The sequence below is a fragment of the Bombina bombina genome, chromosome 2 (assembly GCF_027579735.1).
Source record: "Bombina bombina isolate aBomBom1 chromosome 2, aBomBom1.pri, whole genome shotgun sequence".
NCBI classification, from domain to species: domain Eukaryota; kingdom Metazoa; phylum Chordata; class Amphibia; order Anura; family Bombinatoridae; genus Bombina; species Bombina bombina.
In genome coordinates, this window is record NC_069500.1 from 745,563,394 (window position 1) to 745,590,184 (window position 26,791).

Genomic DNA, 26,791 nt, shown 5'->3' on the forward strand with positions numbered 1-26,791 from the left:
GATTTTAGAAACCGGGAGATAATTTTTTGCAACCTGGAATTTGAATCAAAAAAAGGTTTGGATGGACACACAGTACACTTCTTTCTCCTTCAGCCTTTTTATAACAGGGTCCAGGACCCTCAACAGAAACACCAGCAGGAAAGAGGACATATGGCATCCTTTTGAACATTAGAGTACAGGTAAAGCATTGATTTTACAAACCCAGAGATAATTTTGGGCAAATGGGAAATAGAAAAATACATTGAGTGGACACCCAGTTATACACTTCTTTCTCCTTAGGCCTTTTTATAAGAGGGTCCAGGACCCTAAAAAAAAACACCAGCAGGAAAGAGAACATATGGCATCCTTTTAAACAATAGAGTACAGGTACAGCATTGATTTTACAAACCCAGAGATAATTTTGGGCAAATGGGAAATAGAAAAATACATTGAGTGGACACCCAGTTATACCCTTCTTTCTCCTTAGGCCTTTTTATAAGAGGGTCCAGGACCCTCAAAAAAACACCAGCAGGAAAGAGAACATATGGCATCCTTTTGAACAATAGAGTACAGGTACAGCATTGATTTTACAAACCCAGAGATAATTTTGGGCAAATGGGAAATAGAAAAATACATTGCGTGGACACCCAGTACATTTCTTTCTCCTTAGGCCATTTTATAAGAGGGTCCAGGACCCTAAAAAAAAACACCAGCAGGGAAGAGAACATATGGCATCCTTTTGAACAATAGAGTACAGGTACAGCATTGATTTTACAAACCCAGAGATAATTTTGGGCAAATGGGAAATAGAAAAATACATTGAGTGGACACCCAGTACACTTCTTTCTCCTTAGGCATTTTTATAAGAGGATCCAGGACCCTCAAACAAAACACCAGCAGGAAAGAGAACATATGGCATCCTTTTGAACAATCAATTACAGGTACAGCATTGAATTTAGAAACCCAGAGATAAATTTTTGCAACTGGGAAATATAAAAAAACATTGATTGGACAGTTGGACACCCAGTACACTTCTTTCTCCTTAGGCCTTTTTATAAGAGGGTCCAGGACCCTCAAACAAAACACCAGCAGAAAAGAGAACATATGGCATCCTTTTGAACAATAGAGTACAGGTACAGCATTGAATTTAGAAACCCAGAGATAATTTTTTGCAACTGGGAAATATAAAAAAACATTGATTGGACAGTTGGACACCCAGTACACTTCTTTCTCCTTAGGCCTTTTTATAAGAGGGTCCAGGACCCTCAAACAAAACACCAGCATGAAAGAGGACATATGGCATCCTTTTGAACAATAGAGTACAGGTAAAGCATTGATTTTAGAAACCGGGAGATAATTTTTTGCAACCTGGAATTTGAATCAAAAAAAGGTTTGGATGGACACACAGTACACTTCTTTCTCCTTCAGCCTTTTTATAACAGGGTCCAGGACCCTCAACAGAAACACCAGCAGGAAAGAGGACATATGGCATCCTTTTGAACATTAGAGTACAGGTAAAGCATTGATTTTAGAAACCCGGAGATAATTTGTTGCAACCGGGAAAATGAACCAAAAAAAAATGAATGGACACCCAGGACACTTCTTTCTACTTCAGCCTTTTTATAAGAGAGTCCAGGACCCGCATATGAAACAACAGCAGTAAAGAGGACATATGGCATCCTTTTGAACAATAGAGTACTGGTACGGCATTGATTTTAGAAACCAAGAGATAATTGTTTGGAAACGTGAAATTGCCCAAAAAACCATGCTTGGAAACCCACTCCAGGTCGTTCACCTTCAGCATTTTTATAAGAGGGTCCAGCACCCTCAACAGAAGCAACTGCAGGAAACACCACATATGCCATCCTTTTGCACAAGCGAGTACAGGTATGGCATCCATTTTAGAAACCTGGAGATAATTGAGAGGAACCGGGAACATTTTTCTAAAAATTTGCTGGGGCACCCATTACAGGTCGTTCTCCTTCAGCCTTTTAATACCATGGGCCACAACCCGCAACAGGCACAACAGCATGAAACACCACATATGCCACCCTTTTGCACAATAGAGTACAGGTATGGCATAGATGGAACACAGAGAAAATTTAGAGCAACCAAGAGACGAATAAAGATGCTTGGTCGTCCTCCTCCTTCAAATTTGGGGCACTGCGCGTTCAATTTAATGGTCCACCAGATATGAGTGGTGTGCTATTCGTAACAGTTTAATCACTGTTATGTGCCTTATTTTTTTATTTGAGTTTTGTACCCAGCAGAGGCCAGAAAAATTAGGAATGTACAAATGACTGAAAAATGTGGGTATTGTTGTAGCAACTGCTGTAGCAGCGGCCAGAAAAATTGATGTTTGTAAAACATTTATAAAGTGCCCTAAAAGCTTGTGGCTTGAACACTAGTTGTTGGCGTATAAGTCAAGCAAGTCCTCCGGCTTTATAACAAAAAAAAAAAGGCCAGCCTGTGTACCAGTTGTAGCCCAAGCCAGCTCATCTCATCATCAGGCCTTTTTTAATCAAATGTATCGCCCAATGTCAGTCCCTTCGGGATCCATCCCTCATTCATTTTTATAAAAGTGAGATAGTCAAGGCTTTTTGACCTAGGCGACTTCTCTTCTCAGTGACAAAACCTCCTGCGGCACTGAAAGTCCTTTCAGACAGGACACTTGAAGCGGGGCAGGCCAGAAGTTCCATTGCAAATTGGGATAGCTCAGGCCACAAGTCAAGCCTGCACACCCAGTAGTCAAGGGGTCCATCGCTCCTGAGAGTGTCGAGATCCGCAGTTAAAGCTAGGTAGTCTGCTACCTTTCGGTTGAGTCTTTCTCTGAGGCTGGATCCCAAAAGGCTCTGGGGATGCATGGGAGTTAAAAAGGTACGCATGTCCTCCATCAACAAGACGTCAGGAAAGCGTCCTGTGTTCGTGGGAGGAGGAGGATTAATTTCATCTCTTCCCCTGTTACATTCCCGTGGTGCTGTGACATCACCCTTATATGCTGTGTAAAGCATAGGTTTTAATTTATTCTTAAAATGCTCCATCCTTTCCGACTTATGGGAATTTGGTAACATTTCAGGGCACTTTATGCTTATACCAGGGGTCGAGGAGCGTGGACACCCAGTACAGGTCGTTCTCCTTCAGCTTTTTTATACGAGGGTCCCTCAACAGGCATGACAGCATGAAAGAACCCATTTGAACAAGGTTGGATGCCGAGCTAATCATGTCCCGTTCCTCGTCCTCACTGATCTCACTGAGGGTATCTTCTTCCCCCCAGCCACGTACAACACCACGGTTACCAGAGAGGTGACAACAACGAGCACCCTGGGATGCCTGTTGTGCTCTGTCTTCCTCCTCCTCCTCCTCCTCCTCCTCAAAGCCACATTCCTCCTCTGACTCCTCTTCCTCACAATCCTCTTCCTGCGTTGCCGCAGGTCCAGCAAGCGATGCTGATAAGGCTTTTTGTGGGGGTGATGGACACCACAACTCTTCCTCTTCATGCTCATCTACGGCCTGATCCAGCACTCTTCGCAGGGCACGCTCCAGGAAGAAAACAAATGGTATGATGTCGCTGATGGTGCGACTGACAAGGTTTGTCACCTCCTCAAATGGACGCATGAGCCTACAGGCATTGCGCATGAGCATCTAGTAATTTGGCAAAAATATCCCCAGCTCCCCAGAGGCTGTCCTAGCACCCCGGTCATACAAATACTCATTAACAGCTTTTTCTTGTTGGAGCAGGCGGTCAAACATTAGGAGTGTTGAATTCCACCGTGTCGGGCTGTCGCAAATCAAGCGCCTCACTGGCAGGTTGTTTCGATGCTGGATATCGGACAAGTGTGCCATGGCCGTGTAGGAACGCCTGAAATGGCCACACACCTTCCTGGCCTGCTTCAGGACGTCCTGTAAGCCTGGGTACTTATGGACAAATCGTTGTACAATTAGATTACACACATGTGCCATGCACGGCACATGTGTCAACTTGCCAAATTTCAATGCCGCCACCAAATTACTTCCATTGTCAGAAACAACCTTGCCAATGTCCAGTTGGTGCGGAGTGAGCCACTGATCCACCTGTGCGTTCAGGGCAGTCAAGAGTGCTGGTGCGGTGAGACTCTCCGCTTTCAGGCAAGTCAACCACAAGACGGCGTGACACTGCCGTACCCGGGATGTAGCATAGTACCTGGGGAGCTGGGGGGGTGCCATAGATGTGGAGCAAGACGCAGAAGTTGAAGAGGACTCAGCCGAGGAAGAGGTTATGGAAGAGGATTGAGTAGGAGGAGTAGAGGAGGTAGCAGCAGGCCTGCCTGCAAGTCGTGGCGGTGTCACCAACTCTTCTGCAGAGCCACACATTCCATGCTTGTCAGAAGTCAGCAGGTTTACCCAATGCGCAGTGTAGGTGATATACCTGCCCTGACCATGCTTTGCAGACCAGCTATCCGTGGTCATATGGACCCTTGCCCCAACGCTGTGTGCCAGACATGCCATAACTTCCTTTCGAACAACAGAGTACAGGTTTGGGATTGCCTTTTGTGAAAAGAAATTTCTGCCAGGTACCTTCCACTGCGGTTTCCCAATAGATACAAATTTTTTGAAAGCACCAGACTCCACCAGCTTGTATGATAAAATCTGGCGGGCTAAGAGTTCAGACAAGCCAGCTGTCAGACGCCGGGCAAGGGGGTGACTTTGAGAAATTGGCTTCTTACGCTCAAACATGTCCTTGACAGACAGCTGACTGTGGGCAGATGACCAGGAACTGCTACGTAAGAGAGACTGAGTGGAGGATGGTTGAGAGGGGGCAAGGAGGACAGCACTGGTTGACGTGGCTGAAGATGCTGGAGCAGGAGGAGGAGGGCGGCTTTCACTTTGTGTGCTGCTTCTACTCATGTGTTCTTCCCATCGGCCTTTGTGATGGGAGACCATGTGCCTTTGCAAAGCAGTTGTACCTAGGTGGGTGTTGGACTTCCCACGACCCAGTTTCTTTTGGCACAGGTTGCAAATGGCATCACTGTTGTCAGAGGCAGACACACAAAAAAATGCCACACTGCTGAGCTCTGCGATGACGGCATTCTGGTGGTGGCAACAGCATGCATTGATGGGCGTCAGCGTGCTGTCTGGCTGACCCCGGGTGCCGATGCATGCTGTCTGACTGTGCCACTAGCTCCTTGGGACGACCTCCCCATGCTTCCAAATCGTCTCCTCCTCCTCCTCCTCTCTGTCTCCACATCTGAACTTTCCCCCTCTTCTTCTTCTCTTCTAGCAGGCACCCACGTGACATCCACCGACACATCATCATCAACCGCTTCACTTGTATCTGACACATCAAGAAAGGAAGCAGCAGCGGGTACAACATCATCATCATTACACCGTACCTCCATGTCAGTAATGCTGCATGACTGAGACTGATCACTATTATCTACATCCTCTGTCAATGATGGTTGTGCATCACTCATTTCTTCCAACTGATGTGTCAATAACTCCTGTGACAGATCAAGTGAAGCAGCTGTGGTGCTAGTGTTGGTGGTGGCGACAGGTGGGCGAGTGGCAATGGTCACTTGAGACCTGCCCAAAGCACAGATGGACGTAGATGGTGCGTCAAGGTTAGGAGAACTAGCAGCGGAAGCTGAAGAAGATTGGGTGTCCTGTGTTAGCCATTCAACTAGGTCCTCCTCAGAACTTTTCGCATCCCCCCTGGCACCCGGCGTCTGAACAATGTGCATATTTGTAGGGTCTAAAAGAATCACAGCACCATGACCACGACCACGGAACCTGCGGGGTGGCCTGCCTCTGCCTGTCATTTTTTTTCAAATGGACACTAACAATACTATTACACCAATTATATGAGTGGTGGCACTGTGCAAGTGGGCACAGTATACGCTGTGAGACTGACAACAACAAAATAGACAGATGTTTTAAAAATCACAAATTGTTAATTTTTTAAAATATTAAAAGTACTGTGACAACACACATGGTGGGAGAAAGGAAACTGCAATTCAATGGCACTAGGAGACTGAAGAATCACAGTCAAAACAGTTATGATTAACAAAAATTTCAATCCTGTTACAAGAAATATGATTGGTTGCACTAATTGGCTAGTTGGGTCTGGCACACAGGCAGGCAGGAGGAAAATGCAATTCAAGGGCACTAGTAGACTGCAGATTGACAGTCAAAACAGTGATGATTGACAATTTTTGCAATATTGTTAAAAGAAATATGATTGCTGGCACTAATTGGATAGTTGGGCCTGGCACACAGGCTGGCAGGCAGGAGGAAAGTGCAATTCAATGGCACGAGAAAACTGAGGATTCAGAACAACAATCAAAAAATGTTTAATTTTAATTAGTAACAATACTGTGACAACAATTATGATTGGTGTAAATAGTTGGCAAGACGGCCTGGCACACAGGCTGGCAGGCAGGAGGAAAGTGCAATTCAATGGCACTAGCAAACTGAGGATTACGAATAACAATCCAAAAATTTTAAATTTGAATTATTAACAATACTGTGACAACAAATAAGATTGGTGTAACTAGTTGGCAAGTCGGCCTGGCACACAGGCTGGCAGGCAGGAGGTAAATGCAATTCAAAGACACTAGGAGACTGAATACTGACAGTCAAAACAGTGATGATTGACAATTTTTGCAATACTGTTAAAAGAAATATGATTGCTGGGAATAATTAGCTAGGAGGGCCTGGCACACAGGCTGGCAGGCAGGAGGAAAGTGCAATTCAATGGCACGAGCAAACTGAGGATTCAGAACAACAATTACCAAAACTTTTAAATTTTAATTATTAAGAATACTGTGACAACAAATATGATTGGTGTAAATATTTTGAAAGTCGGCCTGGCACACAGGCTGGCAGGCAGGAGGAAAGTACAATTCAATAGCACTAGCAAACTGCAGATTACGAATAACAATCCAAAATTTTTTAATTTTAATTATTAACAATACTGTGACAACAAATAAGATTGGTGTAACTAGTTGGCAAGTTGGCCTGGCACACAGGCTGGCAGGCAGGAGGTAAATGCAATTCAAGGACACTAGGAGACTGAATACTGACAGTCAAAACAGTGATGATTGACAATTTTTGCAATACTGTTAAAAGAAATATGATTGCTGGGAATAATTGGCTAGGTGGGCCTGGCACACAGGCTGGCAGGCAGGAGGAAAGTGCAATTCAATGGCACGAGCAAACTGAGGATTCAGAACAACAATTACCAAAAATTTTAAATTTTAATTATTAAGAATACTGTGACAACAATATGATTGGTGTAAATATTTTGAAAGTCGGCCTGGCACACAGGCTGGCAGGCAGGAGGAAAGTGCAATTCAATGGCACTAGCAAACTGTGGATTACGAATAACAATCCAAAATGTTTTAATTTTAATTATTAACAATACTGTGACAACAAATAAGATTGGTGTAACTAGTTGGCAAGTTGGCCTGGCACACAGGCTGGCAGGCAGGAGGTAAATGCAATTCAAGGACACTAGGAGACTGAATACTGACAGTCAAAACAGTGATGATTGACAATTTTTGCAATACTGTTAAAAGAAATATGATTGCTGGGAATAATTGGCTAGGTGGGCCTGGCACACAGGCTGGCAGGCAGGAGGAAAGTGCAATTCAATGGCACGAGCAAACTGAGGATTCAGAACAACAATTACCAAAAATTTTAAATTTTAATTATTAAGAATACTGTGACAACAATATGATTGGTGTAAATATTTTGAAAGTCGGCCTGGCACACAGGCTGGCAGGCAGGAGGAAAGTGCAATTCAATGGCACTAGCAAACTGTGGATTACGAATAACAATCCAAAATTTTTTAATTGTAATTATTAACAATACTGTGACAACAAATAAGATTGGTGCAACTAGTTGGCAAGTTGGCCTGGCACACAGGCTGGCAGGCAGGAGGTAAATGCAATTCAAGGACACTAGGAGACTGAATACTGACAGTCAAAACAGTGATGATTGACAATTTTTGCAATACTGTTAAAAGAAATATGATTGCTGGGAATAATTGGCTAGGTGGGCCTGGCACACAGGCTGGCAGGCAGGAGGAAAGTGCAATTCAATGGCACGAGCAAACTGAGGATTCAGAACAACAATTACCAAAAATTTAACATTTTAATTATTAAGAATACTGTGACAACAAATATGATTGGTGTAAATATTTTGAAAGTCGGCCTGGCACACAGGCTGGCAGGCAGGAGGAAAGTGCAATTCAATGGCACTAGCAAACTGAGGATTACGAATAACAATCCAAAATTTTTTAATTTTAATTATTAACAATACTGTGACAACAAATAAGATTGGTGTAACTAGTTGGAAAGTCGGCCTGGCACACAGGCTGGCAGACAGGAGGTAAATGCAATTCAAGGACACTAGTAGACTGCAGATTGACAGCCAAAACAGTGATGATTGACAATTTTTGCAATACTGTTAAAATATATATGATTGCTGGCACTAATTGGCTAGTTGGGCCTGGCACACAGGCTGGCAGGCAGGAGGAAAGTGCAATTCAATGGCAAGAGCAAACTGAGGATTAAGAACAATCAAAAAAAATTTTTTAATTAGTAACAATACTGTGACAACAATTATGATTGGTGTAAATAGTTGGCAAGACGGCCTGGCACACAGGCTGGCAGGCAGGAGGAAAGTGCAATTCAATGGCACTAGGAGACTGAATATTTCCAGTCAACAAAATTATGATTTAAAATTGTTTATATACTGTTAGAAGAAATATGATTGGTGGCACTAATTGGCTAGTTGGGCCTGGCACACAGGCTGCCAGGCAGGAGGAAAATGCAATTCAATGGCACTAGGAGACTGAATATTTGCAGTCCAAAAAATTATGATTTTAAATTTTTTATATACTGTTACAAGAATTATGATTGGTGCCACTAATTGGCTAGTTGGGCCTGGAAAACACGCTGGCAGGCAGGAGAAAAGTGCAATTCAATGGCACGAGCAAACTGATGAATCACAAGCGATCAATTTGGAATTTTAAAGATTAACAATACTTTTACAACAACTAGGATTGGTGGCACTAATTGGCTAGTTTGTGCCTGGCACACAGGCTGGCAGGCAGGAGGAAACTGCAATTCAATGGCACTAGGAGACTGAGGCCTAGATTTAGAGTTGGGCGGTAGCCGTCAAAACAAGCGTTAGAGGCTCCTAACGCTGGTTTTGGGCTACTGCTGGTATTTGGAGCCAGTCATTAAAGGGTCTAACGCTCACTTTCCAGCCGCAACTTTTCCATACCGCAGATCCCCTTACGTCAATTGCGTATCCTATCTTTTCAATGGGATCTTTCTAACGCCGGTATTTAGAGTCGTGGTTGAAGTGAGCGTTAGAAATCTAATGACAAAACTCCAGCCGCAGAAAAAAGTCAGTAGTTAAGAGCTTTCTGGGCTAACGCCGGTTTATAAAGCTCTTAACTACTGTGCTCTAAAGTACACTAACACCCATAAACTACCTATGTACCCCTAAACCGAGGTCCCCCCACATCGCCGCCACTATATTTAAATTTTAATTATTAAGAATACTGTGACAACAAATATGATTGGTGTAAATATTTTGAAAGTCGGCCTGGCACACAGGCTGGCAGGCAGGAGGAAAGTGCAATTCAATGGCACTAGCAAACTGAGGATTATGAATAACAATCCAAAATTTTTTAATTTTAATTATTAACAATACTGTGACAACAAATAAGATTGGTGTAACTAGTTGGCAAGTCGGCCTGGCACACAGGCTGGCAGGCAGGAGGTAAATGCAATTCAAGGACACTAGTAGACTGCAGATTGACAGTCAAAACAGTGATGATTGACAATTTTTGCAATACTGTTAAAATATATATGATTGCTGGCACTAATTGGCTAGTTGGGCCTGGCACACAGGCTGGCAGGCAGGAGGAAAGTGCAATTCAATGGTAAGAGCAAACTGAGGATTAAGAACAATAATAAAAAAATAATAATTTTAATTAGTAACAATACTGTGACAACAATTATGATTGGTGTAAATAGTTGGCAAGACGGCCTGGCACACAGGCTGGCAGGCAGGAGGAAAGTGCAATTCAATGGCACTAGGAGACTGAATATTTCCAGTCAACAAAATTATGATTTAAACGTTTTTATATACTGTTAGAAGAAATATGATTGGTGGCATTAATTGTCTAGTTGGGCCTGGCACACAGGCTGCCAGGCAGGAGGAAAATGCAATTCAATGGCACTAGGAGACTGAATATTTGCAGTCCAAAAAATTATGATTTTAAATTTTTTATATACTGTTACAAGAATTATGATTGGTGCCACTAATTGGCTAGTTGGGCCTGGAAAACACGCTGGCAGGCAGGAGAAAAGTGCAATTCAATGGCACGAGCAAACTGATGAATCACAAGCGATCAATTTGGAATTTTAAAGATTAACAATACTTTTACAACAACTAGGATTGGTGGCACTAATTGGCTAGTTTGTGACTGGCACACAGGCTGGCAGGCAGGAGGAAACTGCAATTCAATGGCACTAGGAGACTGAGGCCTAGATTTAGAGTTGGGCGGTAGCCGTCAAAACAAGCGTTAGAGGCTCCTAACGCTGGTTTTGGGCTACCGCTAGTATTTGGAGCCAGTCATTAAAGGGTCTAACGCTCACTTTCCAGCCGCGACTTTTCCATACCGCAGATCCCCTTACGTCAATTGCGTATCCTATCTTTTCAATGGGATCTTTCTAACGCCGGTATTTAGAGTCGTGGCTGAAGTGAGCGTTAGAAATCTAACGACAAAACTCCAGCTGCAGAAAAAAGTCAGTAGTTAAGAGCTTTCTGGGCTAACGCCGGTTTATAAAGCTCTTAACTACTGTGCTCTAAAGTACACTAACACCCATAAACTACCTATGTACCCCTAAACCGAGGTCCCCCCACATCGCCGCCAATATATTAAAATTTTTTAACCCCTAATCATCCGCTCCGTACACTGCCGCCAACTACGTTATCCCTATGTACCCCTAATCTGCTGCCCCTAACACCGCCGACCCCTATATTATATTTATTAACCCCTAATCTGCCGCCCCCGCTATCGCTGACCCCTGCATATTATTATTAACCCCTAATCTGCCGCTCCGTACACCACCGCCCCCTACATTATAGCTATGTACCCCTAATCTGCTGCCCCTACACTTATTAACCCCTAATCTGCCGAGCGGACCGCACCGCTACTATAATAAAGTTATTAACCCCTAATCCGCCTCACTCCTGCCTCAATAACCCTATAATAAATAGTATTAACCCCTAATCTGCCCTCCCTAATATCGCCGACACCTAACTTCAATTATTAACCCCTAATCTGCCGACCGAATCTCGCCGCTACTGTAATAAATGGATTAACCCCTAAAGCTAAGTCTAACCCTAACACTAACACCCCCCTAAATTAAATATAATTTAAATCTAACAAAATAAATTAACTCTTATTAAATAAATTATTCCTATTTAAAGCTAAATACTTACCTGTAAAATAAACCCTAATATAGCTACAATATAAATTATAATTATATTATAGCTATTTTAGGATTTATATTTATTTTACAGGCAACTTTGTATTTATTTTAACCAGGTACAATAGCTATTAAATAGTTAAGAACTATTTAATAGCTAAAATAGTTAAAATAATTACAAAATTACCTGTAAAATAAATCCTAACCTAAGTTACAATTAAACCTAACACTACACTATCAATAAATTAATTAAATAAAATACCTACAATTACCTACAATTAAACCTAACACTACACTATCAATACATTAATTAAATACAAAACCTACAAATAACTACAATTAAATAAACTAACTACAGTACAAAAAATTAAAAAGAACTAAGTTACAAAAAAAAAAAATATTTACAAACATTAGAAAAATATTACAACAATTTTAAACTAATTACACCCACTCTAAGCCCCCTAATAAAATAACAAAGCCCCCCAAAATAAAAAACCAGCCCTTAAAAGAACCTTTTGTGGGGCATGCCCCAAAGAATTCAGCTCTTTTGCCTGTAAAAAAAAACATACAATACCCCCCCCAACATTACAACCCACCACCCACATACCCCTAATCTAACCCAAACCCCCCTTAAATAAACCTAACACTAAGCCCCTGAAGATCTTCCTACCTTATCTTTACCTCGCCGGGTATCACCGATCGGTCCTGGCTCCGAAATCTTCATCCAACCCAAGCGGGGGCTGGCGATCCATAATCCTGCGGCTGAAGAGGTCCAGAAGAGGCTCCAAAGTCTTCATCCTATCCGGGAAGAAGAGGCGATCCAGACCGGCAACCATCTTGATCCAAGCGGCATCTTCTATCTTCATCCGATGAGGAACGGCTCCATCGTGAAGACCTCCAGCGCAGATCAATCTTCTTCCTCCGACGTCCAACTGAAGAATGACGGTTCCTTTAAGGGACGTCATCCAAGATGGTGTCCATCGAATTCCGATTGGCTGATAGAATCCTATCAGCCAATCGGAATTAAGGTAGAATTCCGATCAGCCAATAGAATGCAAGCTCAATCTGATTGGCTGATCGGATCAGCCAATCGGATTGAACTTGATTCTGATTGGCTGATTCCATCAGCCAATCAGAATTTTCATACCTTAATTCCGATTGGCTGATAGAATCCTATCAGCCAATCGGAATTCGAGGGACGCCATCTTGGATGACGTCCCTTAAAGGAACCGTCATTCTTCAGTTGGACGTCGGAGGAAGAAGATTGATCCGCGCTGGAGGTCTTCACGATGGAGCCGTTCCTCATCGGATGAAGATAGAAGATGCCGCTTGGATCAAGATGGTTGCCGGTCTGGATCGCCTCTTCTTCCCGGATAGGATGAAGACTTTGGAGCCTCTTCTGGACCTCTTCAGCCGCAGGATTATGGATCGCCAGCCCCCGCTTGGGTTGGATGAAGATTTCGGAGCCAGGACCGATTGGTGATACCCGGCGAGGTGAAGATAAGGTAGGAAGATCTTCAGGGGCTTAGTGTTAGGTTTATTTAAGGGGGGTTTGGGTTAGATTAGGGGTATGTGGGTGGTGGGTTGTAATGTTGGGGGGTATTGTATGTTTTTTTTTACAGGCAAAAGAGCTGAATTCTTTGGGGCATGCCCCACAAAAGGTCCTTTTAAGGGCTGGTAAGGTAAAAGAGCTTTGAGCTTTTTTAATTTAGAATAGGGTAGGGCATTTTTTTTATTTTGGGGAGCTTTGTTATTTTATTAGGGGGCTTAGAGTAGGTGTAATTAGTTTAAAATTGTTGTAATATTTTTATGATGTTTGTAAATATTTTTTTATTTTTTGTAACTTTGTTCTTTTTTATTTGTTGTACTTTAGTTAGTTTATTTCATTGTATTTATTTGTAGATATTGTATTTAATTCATGTATTGATAGTGTAGTGTTAGGTTTAATTGTAGGTAATTGTAGGTATTTTATTTAATTAATTTATTGATAGTGTAGTGTTAGGTTTAATTGTAACTTAGGTTAGGATTTATTTTACAGGTAATTTTGTAATTATTTTAACTATTTTAGCTATTAAATAGTTCTTAACTATTTAATAGCTATTGTACCTGGTTAAAATAAATACAAAGTTACCTGTAAAATAAATATAAATCCTAAAATAGCTATAATATAATTATAATTTATATTGTAGCTATATTAGGGTTTATTTTACAGGTAAGTATTTAGCTTTAAATAGGAATAATTTATTTAATAAGAGTTAATTTATTTTGTTAGATTTAAATTATATTTAACTTAGGGGGGTGTTAGTGTTAGGGTTAGACTTAGCTTTAGGGGTTAATCCATTTATTACAGTAGCGGCGAGATTCGGTCGGCAGATTAGGGGTTAATAATTGAAGTTAGGTGTCGGCGATGTTAGGGAGGGAAGATTAGGGGTTAATACTATTTATTATAGGGTTATTGAGACGGGAGTGAGGCGGATTAGGGGTTAATAACTTTATTATAGTAGTGGTGCGGTCCGCTCGGCAGATTATGGGTTAATAAGTGTAGGCAGGTGGAGGCGACGTTGAGGGGGGCAGATTAGGGGTTAATAAATATAATATAGGGGTCGGCGGTGTTAGGGGCAGCAGATTAGGGGTACATAGGGATAACGTAGGTGGCGGTGGTGTACGGAGCGGCAGATTAGGGGTTAATAATAATATGCAGGGGTCAGCGATAGCGGGGGTGGCAGAATAGGGGTTAATAAGTGTAAGGTTAGGGGTGTTTAGACTCGGGGTACATGTTAGAGTGTTAGGTGCAGACGTAGGAAGTGTTTCCCCATAGAAAACAATGGGGCTGCGTTAGGAGCTGAACGCGGCTTTTTTGCAGGTGTTAGGTTTTTTTTTTAGCTCAAATGGCCCCATTGTTTTCTATGGAGGAATCGTGCACGAGCACGTTTTTGAAGCTGGCCGCGTCCGTAAGCACCGCTGGTATCTAGAGTTGCAGTGGCGTTAAATTATGCTCTACGCTCCCTTTTTGGAGCCTAACGCACTGAAAACTCAGCCATTCTGTGAACTCTAAATACCAGCGGTATTTAAAAGGTGCGTGGGAAAAAAAGCACGCGTAGCTAACACACCCCTTTGGCCGCAGAACTCTAAATCTAGGCGTGAATATTTGCAGTCCAAAAAATTATGATTTAAAATTTTTTACATACTGTTACAAGAATTATGATTGGTGCCACTAATTGGCTAGTTGGGCCTGGCACACAGGCTGGCAGGCAGTAGAAAAGTGCAATTCAATGGCACGAGCAAACTGATGAATCACAAGCGATCAATTTGGAATTTTAAAGATTAACAATACTGTTACAACAACTAGGATTGGTGGCACTAATTGGCTAGTTTGGGCCTGGCACACAGGCTGGCAGGCAGGAGGAAAAGGCAATTCAATGGCACGAGCAAACTGATGAATCACAAGCTAACAATTTGGAATTTTTAAGATTAACAATATTGTTACAACAACTATGATTGGTGGCACTAATTGGCTAGTTTGGGCCTGGCAGGCAGGAGGAAACTGCAATTCAATGGCACTAGGAGACTGAAGATTTGCAGTCCAAAAAATTATGATTTTAAATTTTTTATATACTGTTACAAGAATTATGATTGGTGCCACAAATTGGCTAGTTGGGCCTGGAAAACACGCTGGCAGGCAGGAGGAAAGTGCAATTCAATGGCACGAGCAAACTGATGAATCACAAGAGAACAATTTTGAATTTTAAAGATTAACAATACTGTTACAACAACTAGGATTGGTGGCACTAAGTGGCTAGTTTGGGCCTGGCACACAGGCTGCCAGGCAGGAGGAAAATGCAATTCAATGGCACTAGGAGACTGAATATTTGCAGTCCAAAAAATTATGATTTTAAATTTTTTACATACTGTTACAAGAATTATGATTGGTGCCACTAATTGGCTAGTTGGGCCTGGAAAACACGTTGGCAGGCAGGAGGAAAGTGCAATTCAATGGCACGAGCAAACTGATGAATCACAAGCGATAAATTTGGAATTTTAAAGATTAACAATACTTTTACAACAACTAGGATTGGTGGCACTAATTGGCTAGTTTGTGCCTGGCACACAGGCTGACAGGCAGGAGGAAACTGCAATTCAATGGCACTAGGAGACTGAATATTTGCAGTCCAAAAAATTATGATTTTTAATTTTTTATATACTGTTACAAGAATTATGATTGGTGCCACTAATTGGCTACTTGGGCCTGGCACATAGGCTGGCAGATATGAGTCGTGGCTGGTAGGTAGGGCAGCAATTTAACACAGTATGCTGTGTAAGTGACAAAAACACAGGCCTGATAGAAAATTAAGTTAGATTACACTAGCAAAATAATTTAAAATTTTATATTTTAATATTAAAATAATGTTAAGTGCAATGCACATATGAGTGGTCGCACTGGCTGGCTGCTACGTAGGGCAGCAATTAACAACAGTATGCTGTGTAAGTCAGATAGACAGTTAGACACAGGCCTGATCGAAAATAAAATTAGATTACACTAGCATAATGATTTAAAGACTTTTTTTGGGAATTTAAAGAAAAAGGTTAAGCACATACATATGAGTCGTGGCTGATAGCCTTGGAAGGGCAGCTATTAAAAACAGTAGGCTCTGTAAGTCAGATACACACACGCCTGATAGAAAATACTATTAGATTACACTAGAAAAATGATTTACATTTTTTTTTTGGGGGGGGGGAAATTAAAAAAAGGTGAAACACGTATGAGTTGTGGCTCATAGACTAGGGAGGGCAGCAAGTAAACACAGTAGGCTCTGTATGTCAGCAAAACACACAGGCCTGATAGAAAATTATATTAGATTACACTATCAAAAAAATTTAAACTTTTTTTTTATATATTTAAATTAAGGTGAAGAAGATATGAGTGGTGGCTGCCTGGCACAGACCAATTAACCAAAAGACTGAAAAAAAATTAGGTATATTAATGCTGTGTGAGCCTGACAGACACAGGCCTGATAGAAAATGTAATTAGATTACACTAGCAAAATTATTTACATTTTTTTTTTAAAATTTAAAATAATGTTATAAACGGATATTAACACTGGTGGCTGGCACAGAGCAATGAACCAGAGTATATGCTGTGTGACACAGGCCTTATAGAAAATGAAAAAAAATTACACTAGCAAAATAATTAAAATTTTTGGTTGATTAAATTTAAACTAATGTTGTTAGGCAGATATCAGTGGTGGCAGTAATCACAGCATATGCTGTGAGCCTTAAACACACAGGCTGAAAGCCAGGCAAATGCTAATAAAAATACGAAGAAAAAAAAAAACGGCTCGAATTATAGCCCTAAAAAGGGCTTTTTGGGGTGCTGTCCTTGAAGCAGAGATGAGTGGAGTCCTTCTGGACTGTAGTGGACACTAAATACACTAGCCTAGCTATGTATTTCCCTATAATGTCAGCAGCACAAACACAGCACGTCCTCTCAATAAGAAAGCAAGGTCGTTATGAGTCTAAAATGGCGGCTTCCGAGTAGCTGGGAGGGTCTGTGAGGGAGTGTCTGATGTTGATTGGCTCTAATGTGTCAGAAGGCTGTGACATACAGGGTCAAAGTTTCCTCAATGATGACACATAGGGGGCGGATCGAACATCGCATGTGTTCGCCCGCAGCCGTGAACAAGCTATGTTCGCTGTGAACCGTTCGCGGGCGAACAGTTCGGGACATCACTATGCATGAATACAGCAAATTCATGTCCAGATTTTATGTATCCAAAAGGAAGTCTCTGAAATGCATATTGGACCTTTTGGAATGAGAATGCCAGCTTATACTAGTCCTCCCCATGTACCTTTATGGTCCAATATCCCTGCGCACAATCAATGGTAGTGAATATTTTGGATCCCTGCATTTGTGCTAGGCACTGGTCAATATATGGCACAGGCCAGCCAGACATGTACACTTGTTTGTTTAGCTGTCTTAAGTCAGCACACAAACGCCATTGTCCATTGGGCTTAAGAACACCTAGAATAGGATTGTTATAAGAGCTATGCACCTGTCTGATAATACCTCTTTCTTCCAAGTTCCTTATGATTTCTGCAAGAGAATCATATGAGGCTAAAGGAAGTCTGTATTGTTTAACAAAGACAGGTGACGCATTTGGATCTGTTTGTATTCTTGCAATGTGCAAGTCTGTAGTCCCACAGTCATAAGAATCCCTAGCAAACATATCCTTGTACTCAATCAGGAGTTCTTGCAGCTGTTGGCGTTCATCATTGCTGGAACAGCCATTAGCTAAAGATATTTGCTCTTTGACTATTTGCTGAAATCCTGGAAAGATTTCAGGCTGTCCTATTTCATATGCTTCTTCCAATCTAGAGGTGAGATCCCCTTGATTATAATTTATATTGCCCCCATGACTCTTATTCTTGCTGTTTGATCGGCTGATCAAATACTAGAGAGGCTTCTTCAATTTTATAGATGCCTTCCTCTAAGCTGAAGGGATAAATAGACTGAATAGTAAATAGACCCTCTGGTATAGAGGTAAAGGATTGTTCTATTAATTGTTCTTAAGTTAAGTATCCTTCAGGTATTAGCCCAATTACTTTATTCTGGAATCCAAAAGTGTAATAACTCGATTCCAGCGCATATCCTATGGTAGTTCCCTTGGATAAGGTTATATCCTGTGGGGTCATGTTATGCACAATAACATGTATTGGAATAGTTCCAATATTTACCAAAGGAGTGTGGGCCATTGTGACACCCAAATTTTGTATTCTATGGGAGAGGCAAATTAGTGTTTCAGAAGTTTTTAATTTAATTTCTTTATATTACTAAATTACATGTTCAAATGTAATGTATTATGTCACATTATTTATTCTGATTATTTTAAGACCACACATGAATTTATTCCACTTATAATATATAAAATGCATTTAAACCCATATCTTAAAATCATAATATCCTCATCCTGGATTCAATTTCCTTCTTCAGCCATCCGCTCAACATCACATACATGGATATGTGGTTCTCACACAATTATATCTACATTGGATTATTATTCCATACAGATTAATATTTCATATCTGTATATCTCTCTTTGAGAGGATAAAATATACAGGATATCATTTAAAATATCAATTATGTGTGTACTTCTTAGATGCCTGAATTGAAAGAGATAATTGTTAGAATGCTTATTTTAAATCCTAAAACATTCTATGCTTCCAAAATAAATATATAAGCAGGCAACACGATATTGCACTCAACATCATGTCACCCTAAACATACTATTGAGTCCATTCCATATGGACAATTAGTAAGAACAAAATGTAACTGTACTACGGATTCTAAATTTCAGATACATGCAGAAAGTACAAATCAGCGTCTAAAAGCCAGAGGGTACAATACAGAACTTTTGAACAAAACCAAAGCAAGAGTAGATCTCCTAAATAGGGAGGATCTAATTTATAAAAGTAATACACGTAAACAGAAAGAATATACTAAACCAATCTTTATTACTAATTACAGTAAAGATTACAATAAGATCTGTAACATTGTACGGAATTGTCTTCCCATCCTTGAAAGCGATGTGAAACTTAAAAAAATTGTGGCTAATGGTTGCCTTTTTTCAGCACGAAAAGCGAAAACCTTGGGGAGCATTTTGGCACCCTCCATGTTACCTACAAGTAATGGTCAGACATGGCTCACAAAAAGGCTAGGTTGCTACAAATGTCAAGGTAGAATCTGTAAAACCTGTCCACATATTGAACAAGGGAACAGATTTAAATCGAGTACAACGGAAAAAGAATTTGACATACGTTATAGAATTACCTGTAACACCACACATATCATATACTTTTTGACATGCCAGGGATGTAAGAAACAGTACGTGGGGCGCACAAAACGTGCCCTACGTGACAGGGCCCTCCAACATTTGAGGGACATAGGAAATCCAGATTGTACTACCCCAATAGCGAAACACTTTAGGCAGGAACATAATTCAGACGATTCATTATTGACTATACAAGGCATAGACCATGTGCCAAGACATAGAAGAGGGGGAGACAGGGAGAGACGTTTGGACCAGAGGGAAGTGTTTTGGATATTTAATTTAAAAACCAAGCACCCTTCTGGTCTAAACTCCATTATGGATGTAGATTTATTTTATTGAATCTTTAATAAAATTCTTCCTTTGTAGATATAATTTTGACAAAGGAAACATTTGAGTTGATTGTAGATAAAAGATGTATTTCAAAAATGAAGTTTAAATATTAGTATGCATTGTTTTTCAAATATTCTAAATATAAAGTTTTTTGCTTGAACTAAGTTTTTTGCCCATAAGGGGTTAATAAGATACAGGTGCCTGCAATTATCTTAACTCCTTACCTTTAAATAGTACTAGTAGGTGTGGACACAAACTATGCCAGTGAACAAGGGCTGAGATCTGGCCCGAAACATGTTTGGCTATTTTTAGTCCTGAACATCTTGTTGCAGGCCTGTGACTGTTGTGAAACTTTTAACTTTTGTGATGAATAAATTTTGAATTTTTTTAAACAAATATCTCAAGTCCTCTTTCTGGAGTAGCGGGATTACAGAGTGTGTTTACTATATATATATATACACACACACATACTCATTTGAGTATTCCCTTATATGAGGATTATATAGATAATTTCTTTTGCAAGGTTTATATTTTTTTATTTTATTATTCTCTTTATGCTACACAGAGATTTCAAATGCCAATTATCGGTGTACTTACTAGATGCCTGGAATGAAATAAATAATTGTTAGAAATGTTAAACATTCATATATCTATTTGCAATATTTATCAATCTCAGCAAATATGAATGTTATTTGTCTCTGCCTGACCACTTTCATTGTCTAGCGACGCCAAATTTTGCGCTGGTTTGGTATCCTATATACGGCGTAACTTAGAAGTTACGCTCATATATTTCTGCCTTCATCCGTAGTTTTTTGGCCCATAGACTGGTATACCAAACCAGCGCAGTTTGGTATCCAATATACAGCGTAAGGAGAAATTGTACTCCATTTTCACCTCGCCACAAAATGCAGGCGTAGTAAGCCTTACGCTGTGTATTAGAGCCCCGTAACTCCCTAAACTGGCTGCAAAATAACACCTAACGCATGCGCAATGTCTATCTACCTGTCAACCGCGATCCCCCGCCGCAATCCCTAATAAAGTGTTTTACCCCTAAACCAACACTTCCTTTACCCCGCCGCCACCTACATTAAATGTCTATCCCCCTGTGATCCCCCTACACCGCCGCCACCTATTTTAACTATATTACCCCCTAATCTAATCCCCCTACACCGCCGCCACCTATATTAAAATGATTAACCCCTAATCTAATCCCCCCTACACCGCCGCCACCTATATTAAATGTATTAACCCCTAATCTAATCCCCCTACACCGCCACCACCTATATTAAATGTATTAACCCCTAAAATACTAAAATGTCCCTACCCTAAACTAAAAATAGCCCTTAAAAGGGCTTTTTGCGTGGCATTGCCCCAAAGTAACCAGCTCTATTACCAGCCCTTAAAAGAGCCTTTTGCGGGGCATTGCCCCAAAGTAATCAGCTCTTTTACCAGCCCTTAAAAGGACCTTTTGCGGGACATTGTCACAAAGTAATCAGCTCTTTTACCTGTAATCTAATCCCCCTACACCGCCGCCACCTACATTAACTATATTACCCCCTAATATGATTCCCCTACACCGCCGACACCTATTTAAACTATATTACCCCCTAATATGATCCCCCTACACCGCCGCCACCTTTTTAAACTATATTAGGTCTGGTAATAGACAAGGAGGTGGTGTAGGTATTTTACTTTCCTCTCGTTGCGCCTTTCAACAAATACATCCCATCTCTTCCCTCACATTTTCTTCATTTGAAACCCACGATTCGCTTATTCTCTCCTCTTTCTATACGTGTTGCAGTCATATACCGTCCTCCTGGCTCCTCAACTCAATTTCTAGATCACTTGGCTGCATGGCTACCTTATTTCCTTTCCTCAGACACCCCTTCCCTCATTCTTGGTGACTTCAACATCCCTCTTGACAATCCCACTGCCTCCTCTGCAAAACAACTTCTGCAACTCACTTCCTCTTTTGGTTTGTCACAATGGACTGATTCTCCCACTCACAAAGATGGTCACTCCCTTGACCTGATCTTTAGCTATCGATGCACCCTCTCAAACTTCACAAACTCCCCCTTTCCTCTTTCTGACCACCATCTCCTTACTTGCAACATATCATCCCTCCCTACAACTCTCCCTCCTTCTGCTCCTCACACCAAACTTCACAGAAGCATTATGTCATTAGATCAACAACAGCTCTCTAATTCCCTCAAACCTCTCCTCTCATCTTTCTCCTCCTTTTCATTCCCTGACCAATCTATCTGCCACTATAATTCCACCCTTACATCCGTCCTTGACAATCTTGCCGCTTTTACCATAGCTCGGAAATCAAACACTCATCCTCAGCCCTGGCATACTCCTCTGACACGATACCTACGCAGATGTTCCCGTACTGCTGAGCGGCACTGGAGAAAAGTTCAGCTGATTTTCAACACTACAAATTTATCTTGAACTCCTACTACTCTGCCCTTAATTTCCATAAGCAACACTACTTCTCTACCCTTATCTCTAATCTTTCTTCAAACCCAAAATGTTTGTTCTCCACTTTCAATACTCTTCTCCACCCTCCCCCACCTCCTAATACAACTTCTCTCTCAGCTCAAGACTTTGCCAACCACTTCAATAACAAAATCAACTCCATCAGAAATGAAATCAGCTCTCAACATAATTCCATTCTCTCATCCCCTCAAATGCTCTCAATCAACTACAACCCACATAACCTTAAACTTAGCTCATTCTCCCCTGTTTTTGAGGAAGAGGTTTCAGCACTTATACTGCGCTCTCACCTCACTACCTGTCCCCTTGACCCTATCCCCTCACAGCTACTCCCCTCCCTCTCTGCCACCCTTACCCCTATACTCACACACATTTTCAACGGTATATTTCCCTCATCGCTGAAACATGCACTGGTCACACCTATCCTCAAAAAACCTTCCCTTGATCCTACCTCCCCATCCAACTACCGCCCTATTTCCCTCCTCCCTCTTGCATCAAAGCTTCTCGAAAAACTAACTTATGAACGCCTATCCCATTTCCTTACAATAAACTCCCTCCTTGACCCATTGCAATCTGGATTTCGTCCCCATCACTCCACAGAAACAGCAATTGTTAAGGTTACCAACGACCTACTTACAGCAAAATCAAAAGGCCACTTCTCTCTGCTTATTCTCCTTGATCTGTCTGCAGCCTTTGACACTGTTGACCACCCTCTCTTGCTCCAAACCCTCCAATCCTTCGGCATATGTGACACAGCCCTCTCGTGGCTCTCTTCCTACCTGTCAAACCGTACCTTTAGTGTAGCCTTCTCCGGGGCATCCTCTGCCCCGTCACCACTTTCTGTCGGAGTACCGCAAAGCTCTGTCCTCGGTCCCCTTCTCTTCTCAATCTACACGTCATCACTAGGTTCCCTACTAAAGTCCCATGGTTTACAATATCATTTGTATGCCGACACCCAAATCCTACCTCCCCATCCAACTATCGCCCTATTTCCCTCCTTCCTCTTGCATCAAAGCTTCTCGAAAAACTAACTTATGAACGCCTATCCAATTTCCTTACAATAAACTCCCTCCTTGACCCATTGCAATCTGGATTTCGTCCCCATCACTCCACAGAAACAGCAATTGTTAAGGTTACCAACGACCTACTTACAGCAAAATCAAAAGGCCACTTCTCTCTGCTTATTCTCCTTGATCTGTCCGCAGCCTTTGACACTGTTGACCACCCTCTCTTGCTCCAAACCCTCCAATCCTTCGGCAAATGTGACACAGCCCTCTCGTGGCTCTCTTCCTACCTGTCAAACCGTACCTTTAGTGTAGCCTTCTCCGGGGCATCCTCTGCCCCGTCACCACTTTCTGTCGGAGTACCGCAAAGCTCTGTCCCCTTCTCTTCTCAATCTACACGTCATCACTAGGTTCCTTAATAAAGTCCCATGGTTTACAATATCATTTGTATGCCGACACCCAAATCTACTTCTCTGCACCAGACCTTTCTCCTTCCTTGCTAACCCGTGTCACTAACTGTCTTTCTCACATCTCCAACTGGATGTCCTCTAACTACCTCAAGCTAAATCTCTCCAAAACTGAGCTCCTTATTTCCCCCCTTCTTCAAAACTCTCAACCCCCAATCTCTCTATAACTGTCGACAACTCCATCATTACCCCTACCACGCATGCCCGATGTCTCGGGGTTATATTTGACTCAGATCTTTCTTTCACTCCTCACATTCAGTCTTTGGCTAAAGCCTGCCGCTTCCACCTTAAAAACATCTCTAAAATTAGACACTTCCTTACACAAGACACAACTAAGATTTTAATCCACGCTCTCATCCTCTCCCGCCTCGATTACTGCAACTTTGTCCTCTCTGGTCTCCCCACCTACTGCCTAGCTCCTTTACAATCCTTAATGAATGCCTCTGCCAGACTCATCTTCCTTACAAGTCGCTCTTCATCTGCTGCACCTCTCTGTCAATCTCTTCGCTGACTTCCTCTTGCCTCTAGGATCAAACACAAAATTCTCACTCTGACATACAAAGCCCTCAACTGCACTGCTCCCCCCTATATCTCGGACCTTGTCTCCAGATACTCTCCCTCCCGTCCCCTTTGCTCTGCTCACGACCTCCTACTCTCCTCCTCTCTTGTCACCTCATCACACTCCCGTTTACAGGACTTCTCCAGACTGGCTCCCATCTTGTGGAACTCTCTGCCTCGCTCCACAAGACTCTCTTCTAGTTTTAAAAGCTTCAAGTGCTCCCTAAAGACTCTACTGTTCAGGGATGCATACAACCTACGCTAACCTTTCTTTATACCAGTTCCTCTCCTCCATTGCTATCCCCTGAACCCCCCTAGCATGTAAGCTTAAGAGTCCAGCTGTTTGTTGATCACCTTCTCAAGAGCTGACTACAACAGTGCAACTCTTGGCAGGGCCCTCTACCCATTTGATCCCTATAACTGTTTTTTTTGTACTCCGCCTTTGTTAATAGCGCTGCGGAATCTGTTGGTGCTCTACAAATAACCGATAATAATAATAATATTACCCCTAATATGATCCCCCTACACCGCCGCCACCTATTTAAACTATATTAACCCCTAATGTGAGCCCCCTACACTGCCGACACCTATATTATATGTACTACCCCCTAATCTGACCCCCTTACACCGCCGCCACCTATATTAAAATGATTAACCCCTAATCTAATCCCCCTATACTGCCGCCACCTATATTAAATTTATTAACCCCTAAAATACTAAAATTTCCCTACCACTAAACCTAAGTCTAACCCTACAAATACCCCTGAAAAAGGCTTTTTGCGTGGCATTGCCCCAAAGTAACCAGCTCTATTACCAGCCCTTAAAAGGGCCTTTTGTGGGGCATTGCCCCAAAGTAACCAGCTCTTTTACCAGCCCTTAAAAGGGCCTTTTGAAGGGCATTGTCACAAAGTAATCAGCTCTTTTACATGTAATCTAATCCCCCTACACCGCCGCCACCTATAATAAATGTATTACCCCCTAATCTATTATTATTATCGGTTATTTGTAGAGCGCCAACAGATTCCGCAGCACTATAAACAAAGGGGAGTACAACAAAACAATTAAAGGGATTGAATGGGTAGAGGGCCCTGCCAAAAGTTGCACTGTTGTTATCCACTCTTAAGAAGGTGATCTACAAACAGCTGGAATCTTAGGCTTGCATGCTAAGGGGGTTCAGGGGATAGCAATGGAGGAGTGGAACTGGTATAAAGTAAGGTTAGCATAGGTTGTATGCATCCTTGAACAGTAGAGTCTTTAGGGAGCGCTTGAAGCTTTCAAAACCCCCTACACCACCGCCACCTATATTAAATATATTAACCCCTAATCTGAGCCCTCTACACCGCCAACTATATTAACCCTAATTATATTAGGGTTAATATAGTTATTATATTATATATATTAACCCTAAATATATTAGGGTTTATATAGTTAATATAGTTATTATATTATATATATTAACTATATTAACCCTATCTAACTCTAACACCCCTAACTTAATTATTATTAAAATAAATCTAAATACTATTAATAATATTAACTAAATTATTCCTATTTATAACTAAATACCTATAAAATAAACCCTAAGATAGCTACAATATAATTAATTACATAGCTATTTTAGGGTTTATATTTATCTTACAAGTAACTTGGTATTTATTTTAACTAGGTACAATAGCTATTAAATAGTTAATAACTATTTAATAGCTACCTAGTTAAAATAATTACCAAATTACCTGTAAAATAAATCCTAACCTAAGTTACAAATACACCTACACTATCAATAAATTAAATAAACTACAAATATCTAAACTAAAATACAATTAAATACACTAAACTAAATTACAAAAATTAAAAAAAATTACAAGAATTTTAAGCTAATTACACCTAATCTAAGCCCCCTAATAAAATAACAAAGCCCCCCAAAATAAAAAAAATTCCCTACCCTAATCTAAATTACAAAAAGTAATCAGCTCTATTACCAGCCCTTAAAAGGGCCTTTTGTGGGGCATTGCCCCAAAGTAATCAGCTCTTTTACCTGTAAAAAAAAAAGAACAACCCCCCATTACAACCCACCACCCACATACCCCTTCTCTAACCCACCCAATCCCCCCTTAAAAAAACTAAGTCTAACCCCCAAGTGCTCCTTACCTGTCCTGAAGACCAGCGGAGAAGGTCCTGTTCCAGGCGGAGAAGTCTTCTTCCAGACGGCGACCTCTTCTTCTTCCAGGATCCAGCCGGTGCGGAGGAGTTGAAGACCGATGACCGCGGAGTTGAAGACCGTCCATCTGGAACTGAAGATCGGCGACGCTGGAACTGAAGACCGGAGCCGGAGCGTGGAGGATCCTCTTTATACGATCACCGCCGTACACTGAATAGGAATTCAAGGTACGCGATTAAAAATGGCATCCCTTGAATTCCTATTGGCTGATTTGAGCCTTCAAATTCAAATCAGCCAATCGGATGCAAGCTACTTTAATTCTATTGGCTGATTTGAATAGCCAATAGAATAAGAGCTACTGTAATTCTATTGGCTGATTTGAATAGCCAATAGAATAAGAGCTACTGTAATTCTATTGGCTGATTTGAATTTGAAGGCTCAAATCAGCCAATAGGAATTCAAGGGACGCCATTTTTAATCGCGT